The following is a 6,588-nucleotide window of genomic DNA, read 5'->3' as shown; positions in this document are numbered from 1 at the left end:
TGATGGAGAGGAGGTATAGATTGGACATCCGCAAAAACTACTTCACAGTTAGGGCGGCTAGGAGCTGGAACCAACTTCCAAGGGAAGTGGTGCTGGCCCCTACCCTGGGGGTCTTTAAGAAGAGGCTGGATGCCTACCTGGCTGGACTCATTTGAGTCCCGTTTTTCTCTTTTGGGGTTTTTTGTTGTTCTCCCGCCCTGGCAGGGGGTCGGGCTAGAAGATCTACTAGGTCCCTTCCGACCCTTAATCTATGAATCTATGAATCTATGAAAATGCATCTACAGTGTTAATTCATTCAATATTGAAGAGGTGTGTATTTTCTGCTGTGCATAGATAAAAATGAAAAATGTAATTGAATAATTGGGGTATGAAAATTATTAGATTCCGGCTGCTGATATTATTACCTTTGAATAATACGGGCATGTAATTGTTGGCCTCCAGTGCATACGTAAGTCTGTGATAGCAGTGAGGCAGGCTTCACTGAAATATTTGTTTTACTTTCTAAAATGAACACAGCATTCAATTATGTCCACTGAACAGACATATAGGCAACCTACCTTCCTTTTGTTTTATACTGCCAAGGATACTCAATATAAACATCTCTAAAGACTGTCAAGGGTACACACTTCACTTCAGTCCAATGATAAATGACATTTTAAGTGACTTTCATAAAAGATGAAGACTGAAGTTATGGCAAGTAGCCACAATATGCAGTACAGAAGGACTTGCAAGTTTAATATTTGCTCATCCCAAAATGAGTCTATTAGTACTAAGAGTAATATTTTCCTGAAAGAATATGAAAAACTCACATTGATTGTAATGCCGATTATTTGTATCTTGCCGGTAAAGGACAGGACCTGGACCTGCAATTTGCTGTTTCAGATGTTTTTCCTTGGTCTTTTCCACTCCCCCCCTTTCATAAAAGGTAAATTTCTAAATTTGCTCATCAGAATAAATAGGAATGAGCCACAGAAGGAATGAGGTCTTGCTAAGGTGATGGTACCAAATTTAAGCTAATAACAAAAACATTACCGGTTTTAAAGGACTATACACAATAGTAACCAAGCTCATTTATATAATATACAGTGTGATAGGTGACTGCAAGTCACCTCAATATTTTTGAGCAAACTAAAGACTTTTTTCTCTTAGATACCAGATGGATGGAAATGTATACTGGGCATAAAGCCACCTGTTAGCTAATTGTAATGATAGATAACAATTTGTTATCCTAACAACAATAATCTAAATATCAGGCCTATAAATTTGCCTGACTCAGCCCATCTACATGTATCCTGGTGACTTTGTCCTCACAAGACCCCCAAAATTTAGGCAGGTCCTGTGGCAAATGCCACATTATCAATCTTGTTTTCATGTTAAGCAACTTCATGTAGAAAGGTGCAAGTTCAAATTTCATATTTTACACTTTAAATATAAAACTGTCAGAGCAGCACCTCATTTAATGTGAAAAAAAATGCTTTTAGTTTAAGGGGGATTTTTTTTTTGATTGGTTACTAACAACGTCTGCCATCAGCTTTAAACGGCTTGCTGTCCTCATCCTGCAGGTGAATGTTTTCTTTGGTTTGTTTGTTAAACAAACTACAGGAAATCCAACAAAGATGTCAATTTGCTTTCAGACTAAAAGGAACAGGATAATTCATTTTAATGGGTTCTTAGCTGCCTGTTTAAATTAAGGCTGCCCTAATTCTGGGAGAGGTGGCTATGAAGTATACATCAACAGTTTTCTCTGTCCTCACTGAAGAAAGCCAGGCAAACCAAATAAAGTGAAAAACAGAAGGGATGTAAATCACTGTGGCAATAGAGCCAAACTTACATAAAAAAGCTGGTTCATCAGCACCTTCAGCACTGAATCAGATGACGTGCTCAAAATTCACTTCTTGTTGTATTTCTGAGAAAATATTGATTGCAAATTTGTGTAAGGCTTAATTTAAGAGGAGGTGATGTCCTTGCATTATTTGTGAATGTATGATGGGATAACCTAAATGTGAGTTTAACAGCATTATGATAAAGGTCACGAGCTCTTAAAACAGGCCTACCTGTTGCCTGTACAGGATGAGAAATTATCAGAAGTAATTATAACATCGTAGAAGGCAGAAAGAAATATCAAATGTAATGATACTATATTAAACTCTGACCCTCCCATCTATTCTTCATAATCTTTACTATCTGCACCCTGCCCAGAAAAAAAAAGAACAGAAACCAGGAGATCTATGTTTCCCAGTGGCCTCTAGGATTGCTATCTATAGCCCATAACAGGAAGACATGTTAATACATTTTCCAACTGAGAAACTTAGACAACCAAAAAATATAACATTTCTGTCTTAAAGCCTTACACTATCTTTATAACCATGCAGTTTTCAGGGCACAATTTTTTTTTGCAATAGCCCAGTCTTTTTCTGCTGAAATGAATTACAACATTCCAATTGACTTCAGCGGGCACTGGTTGAGGGCCTTTAATCTCTACTCTGTTTTTAGTAAGACCAGAAGGGAAGAAAAACTCCATATGAGCTTTGTATACTTGACCCTGTACTTTGCTTAAAGTCCTTAACCAAATAATGTAGTGAGTTGGATGTGAAAAGTATCTACATAGGTGCTTGACATTATGCCAGTGCCTAAAAAAAATCAGTCTAACATGCTATTGTATGTACATACACATATATTACTTCAATAACTAGTTATTTTTAGGAACAATAAGGGTAAATGACTTCAAATAAGGTTTTTAATGTTAAATTTAAGATTTAAAAAATTGTTGCATCTGACATGTTTATATTGTGTTTCTATTGGCTGAATCTGTATAGGGGCAGGTGAATGATTATATGTTTGATTGTTGATGACTGGTCTTTTAAGACTAGAGAAATTGCTTGGCCTTTATGAGAAAATAAGGAATCTCTCCAGCATTATGAACTGTAGCATAAGGGTTGTGAAAGGTAAAGATGCCCAGAGTCAACTATAATTTACAGCATTTAATGTTTTGGCATAGATATCATTTGTCCAGGAACAGAATGTATATAAAATGCTCTTTTGGATTGTTCCCATTCTGTTTGGCTTGACCTTTCTCTTTCTTTTCAGGTGAAATCCTCAACTCCATAATGTAACATGAGTAGGGTAGCAAGGAATAATCTGACTTGAAGAATGACAGCTTAATGCAATTTAAATGAGAAAGCTATATTCCATGGCTCTGTCATTTAAACTGCACAGAAAAAAATCTGCATCAAGCATAAAAGACTTAGAATGCCAAAAAAAAAAAAGAAAGAAAAGAAAAGTACAGGATACTCCATTTGTTTTCTCTTGTTTTAATTGTTGTGATGCAGGAAAGCATGTGGTTTTTAGGATCATAGGCTATAACAAACTTGGGGAGTAGCTTGACAAATGCAAAAGAAATGATTCAGAAGTGCCGCAGCTACATATTACCCAAAAAAGTAATCAGTAAACACAGCTGAGAACCTGGCACAGTAAAGCTTCTGCTAACTGGAAGAAGAGTTACATTGTGTGTATGGAAAGGGTAGATTGATCCCTTCAGGTGGACCAGCAAGTGTTAAAACCTAATATTTATGATACATCAAGGAAACTTCTTAGATGTCAGCTGCATTCCTCTGGCAGCTAAACAGAGAGGGCCAGATCCAGCAAGGAGGGGAAAATATGGGAAGGCCAAGGCCATGAAATGTCAAATAAATTCAAACATCTGGGCTATAATCATATATATTTTCCCATCCTAAAAAAACTGAAAAAGTATCCTTAACAGATCATATCTCTAGGGTGGAAAATCAGCTTCTCACAACATGGCAGGGTAATCTAACTGTCTAAAGTAAAGTCTGGGCTTTGTGGTGTTATAGAGTATAGAGGCCATTTATATTTTCCTTGCCTGAGTAGTCTTGTTCGTAAATCATTTAGTTTTCTATTAAATCAAAACTGATGTACACACACATCCTGAAGTTGCCTATGTGCATTACAGTGACAGACACTCGATTGTGTAGAGTGCATCAGCGTTTTCATTCTGAACAGTGATTTTTAGGCATTATAGGATAACCTGCCCATATCAGCATGCACCTGCACCCACTTTTTTCCTTTTAAATATGAGTTTTAACCCTTCCTCTCTATTTGCACTTAAGAAAATAAGTGCATAAAAATTTAAAAAGTGGTCAGTTGAAGCCACTTTTGCTTCACCCTGCTTGTTGCATTATAAATTGAGAGAGAGAAAGAAATGGCATGAGAAGGCAAAGGCACCCCTCTTTCCCCACCACCATCACCAGTGTTTTAAGAGTGAGTCAAACCTAGTTCCTCAAAAGAAAGAACACAGGCATCCACCTGTAGGAGAGGATTATGTGCTGTGGAACTTGAATATACAAGCATAGGCAGCCATGTTTATCTTAAGTCAAGCAAAAGGCAGGGTAGATATAAAGTGCAAACCTACCTTACCTTTTCCTTGAATAGACTCCATACTAGCTTGCAGGCCTGAGCCACCAAGGGTGCATTCTAGGACTGATCCATATATCAGCACTTACCTGTTAGCTTGCTTTAGAAACATGCAGGCTGACTGCGATGATGTTGGATGGCTCCATGCTCAGCCTGATGGTTATTTTGGGCCCCGTTCTGAAGAGCCAAACTATAGTTGAAGTTTAGGTGCCTAACACAGTGTTCTGGGTTCCTAACCAGGCACTTAAACTTTGGGCAGAGAGGTGTATAATCTAGGTGTCTAAGTTCTTTTGGATGTATCTGGATCAATATGTCTAATATTGGGGTAGGTGACGGTTCATTGTTCCATTCTACTAACCTGCTCCTGAAGTAAGGCAACAAACCAGATCAATCCTTAGTAACTCAAAACACTAATCTGAAAGTGGGAGTTGACTGTATTCCCTTTAGTCAAAAGCCCAGTGGCTACAATACTCACCTAGGGTTTAGGACGCCCAGCTTCAAGTTCCTCCTCTGATTTGAATCCAGGATTTGAACCATCATCTTATACATCCCAAGTGAACACACTACCAGTGAGCTGTTGGGTAAAAAATGGAACACAGCCTTCAGGGTGGATCCAAAGAGATTATGGCAGCATAGTCACAAGTCTTCTTGGGCTGTGTGGCACGTAAGCTCTTGGCATGGGGTCTGGTTGGAACCTGTACTTTTATACAGTTCCAGAGCCTAGAGCAGGTGTAGGCAAAATACATCTCACGGGCTGGATCCAGCCCATGAGGCCATTTTGTCTGGCCCGTGGGGCCCCAAGAAATGTTTTAATAATTAATATTTATTTGCCTCTGGCTCCAGTCAAAAGTGACAGGAGCCAGGGGCATTAGGACCCAGCAGAAGCCAGGCCCCTGGAAAAGCAGGGCCCCCACGCCCCACCTCCCATAGCCGGAGGGACTCTGAGGCTGTTCCCGCCCGTGCTGGAGCGGGAAGCTCAGGTAAGAGGGGTTTGGGGGGTCACGCTGGGCCCCATTTGGCCACAGGGTTGTGGTGGGGGGCTGGGAGTGAGGAAGCATGCAGGAGCCAGTGCTCACAGGGCCCAGAGAGGGGTGGCTCCCCTCTCTCCCTGCTGGGGCATCCTGGCCTGGCTCCATAGAGCCCAGGCAGCTGCACCTCAGGCTCCTGCCAGCCTGATCTGAGCCCCGCCGGCACTAGCTCTGGGGCACTGCCTGGCTGTTACTGACTCCCAACCCCCCTGTCCAGCCTTGGGGGCAGTGGCGGGGGGAACCTGGGGCTGCTGGGAGCAGCATGACCCAGCAGGGACGTGGCCTGGGGCGCAGGGAGGAGGTGAGGAACTTCCATCCTGCGCCTGAGGCTTGGGGCAGCAACAACTTGGAAGGATGTGGGCAGTGGGGTCCCACAGGGCTCGGTCCTCAGGCCCGCACTGTTTAACGTCTTCATCAGTGATTTGGACGAGGGGGTAAAAAGCACCCTGTTCAAATTTGCTGATGACACTAAGATGTGGGGGGACGTGGGCACATTGGAAGGAAGAAGCAGGCTACAATCAGACCTGGACAGGTTACAAGGGTGGGCGGATGAGAATAGGATGGGCTTCAACACAGACAAGTGCAAGGTGATGCACCTGGGGAGGAACAACCGGCACCACACCTACAGGTTAGGGAACTCCCCTCTTGTCAGCACGGAGGTGAAAAAGGTTCTTGGAGTCATCATTGACTCCAAGATGAACATGGGCCGGCAGTGTGGCGAGGCAGTTAGGGAGGCCAACCGTACCTTGTCATGCATCCACAGATGCATCTCGAACAGGTCCAGAGAGGTGATCCTTCCCCTTTATGCGGCACTGGTCAGGCCGCAGTTGGAGTAGTGCGTCCAGTTCTGGGCGCCGCACTTCAAGAGGGATGTGGACAGCATAGAGAGGGTCCAGAGGAGGGCCACTCGCATGATCAGGGGACTGCAGGGCAGGCCCTATGAGGAGAGACTACGGGACCTGAACCTGTTCATCCTCCACAAGAGAAGGCTGAGGGGGGATCTTATGGCCTGTTACAAACTGGTCAGGGGGGATCAGCAGGCATTGGGGGAGTCACTGTTCCTCCGAGCACAGCCAGGAGTGACCAGGAACAACAGTCACGAGCTAGCAGAGGGTAGATTTAGGTTAGA

The 6,588-nt window shown here is 42.7% G+C and overlaps 1 long non-coding RNA gene across 1 annotated transcript in view; it reads right to left on the bottom strand.

Moving 5' to 3' along the window:
* LOC109305013 overlaps positions 1–6,588 on the bottom strand; it is a 74,983-nt gene that overhangs the window by 31,905 nt on the left and 36,490 nt on the right. Inside the window, exon 2 of the long non-coding RNA XR_002099534.1 lies at positions 4,907–5,005. This is a non-coding gene — a long non-coding RNA (uncharacterized LOC109305013). The remainder of the gene's footprint in view (positions 1–4,906; positions 5,006–6,588) is intronic.

Source organism: Gavialis gangeticus, unplaced genomic scaffold, assembly GCF_001723915.1.
Source record: "Gavialis gangeticus isolate Ggan-Ray unplaced genomic scaffold, GavGan_comp1, whole genome shotgun sequence".
In the NCBI taxonomy this organism is placed as follows: Eukaryota; Metazoa; Chordata; order Crocodylia; family Gavialidae; genus Gavialis; species Gavialis gangeticus.
The sequence above is the reverse complement of the archived record's forward strand: the minus strand, read 5'-3'. Positions and strand labels throughout refer to the sequence as shown.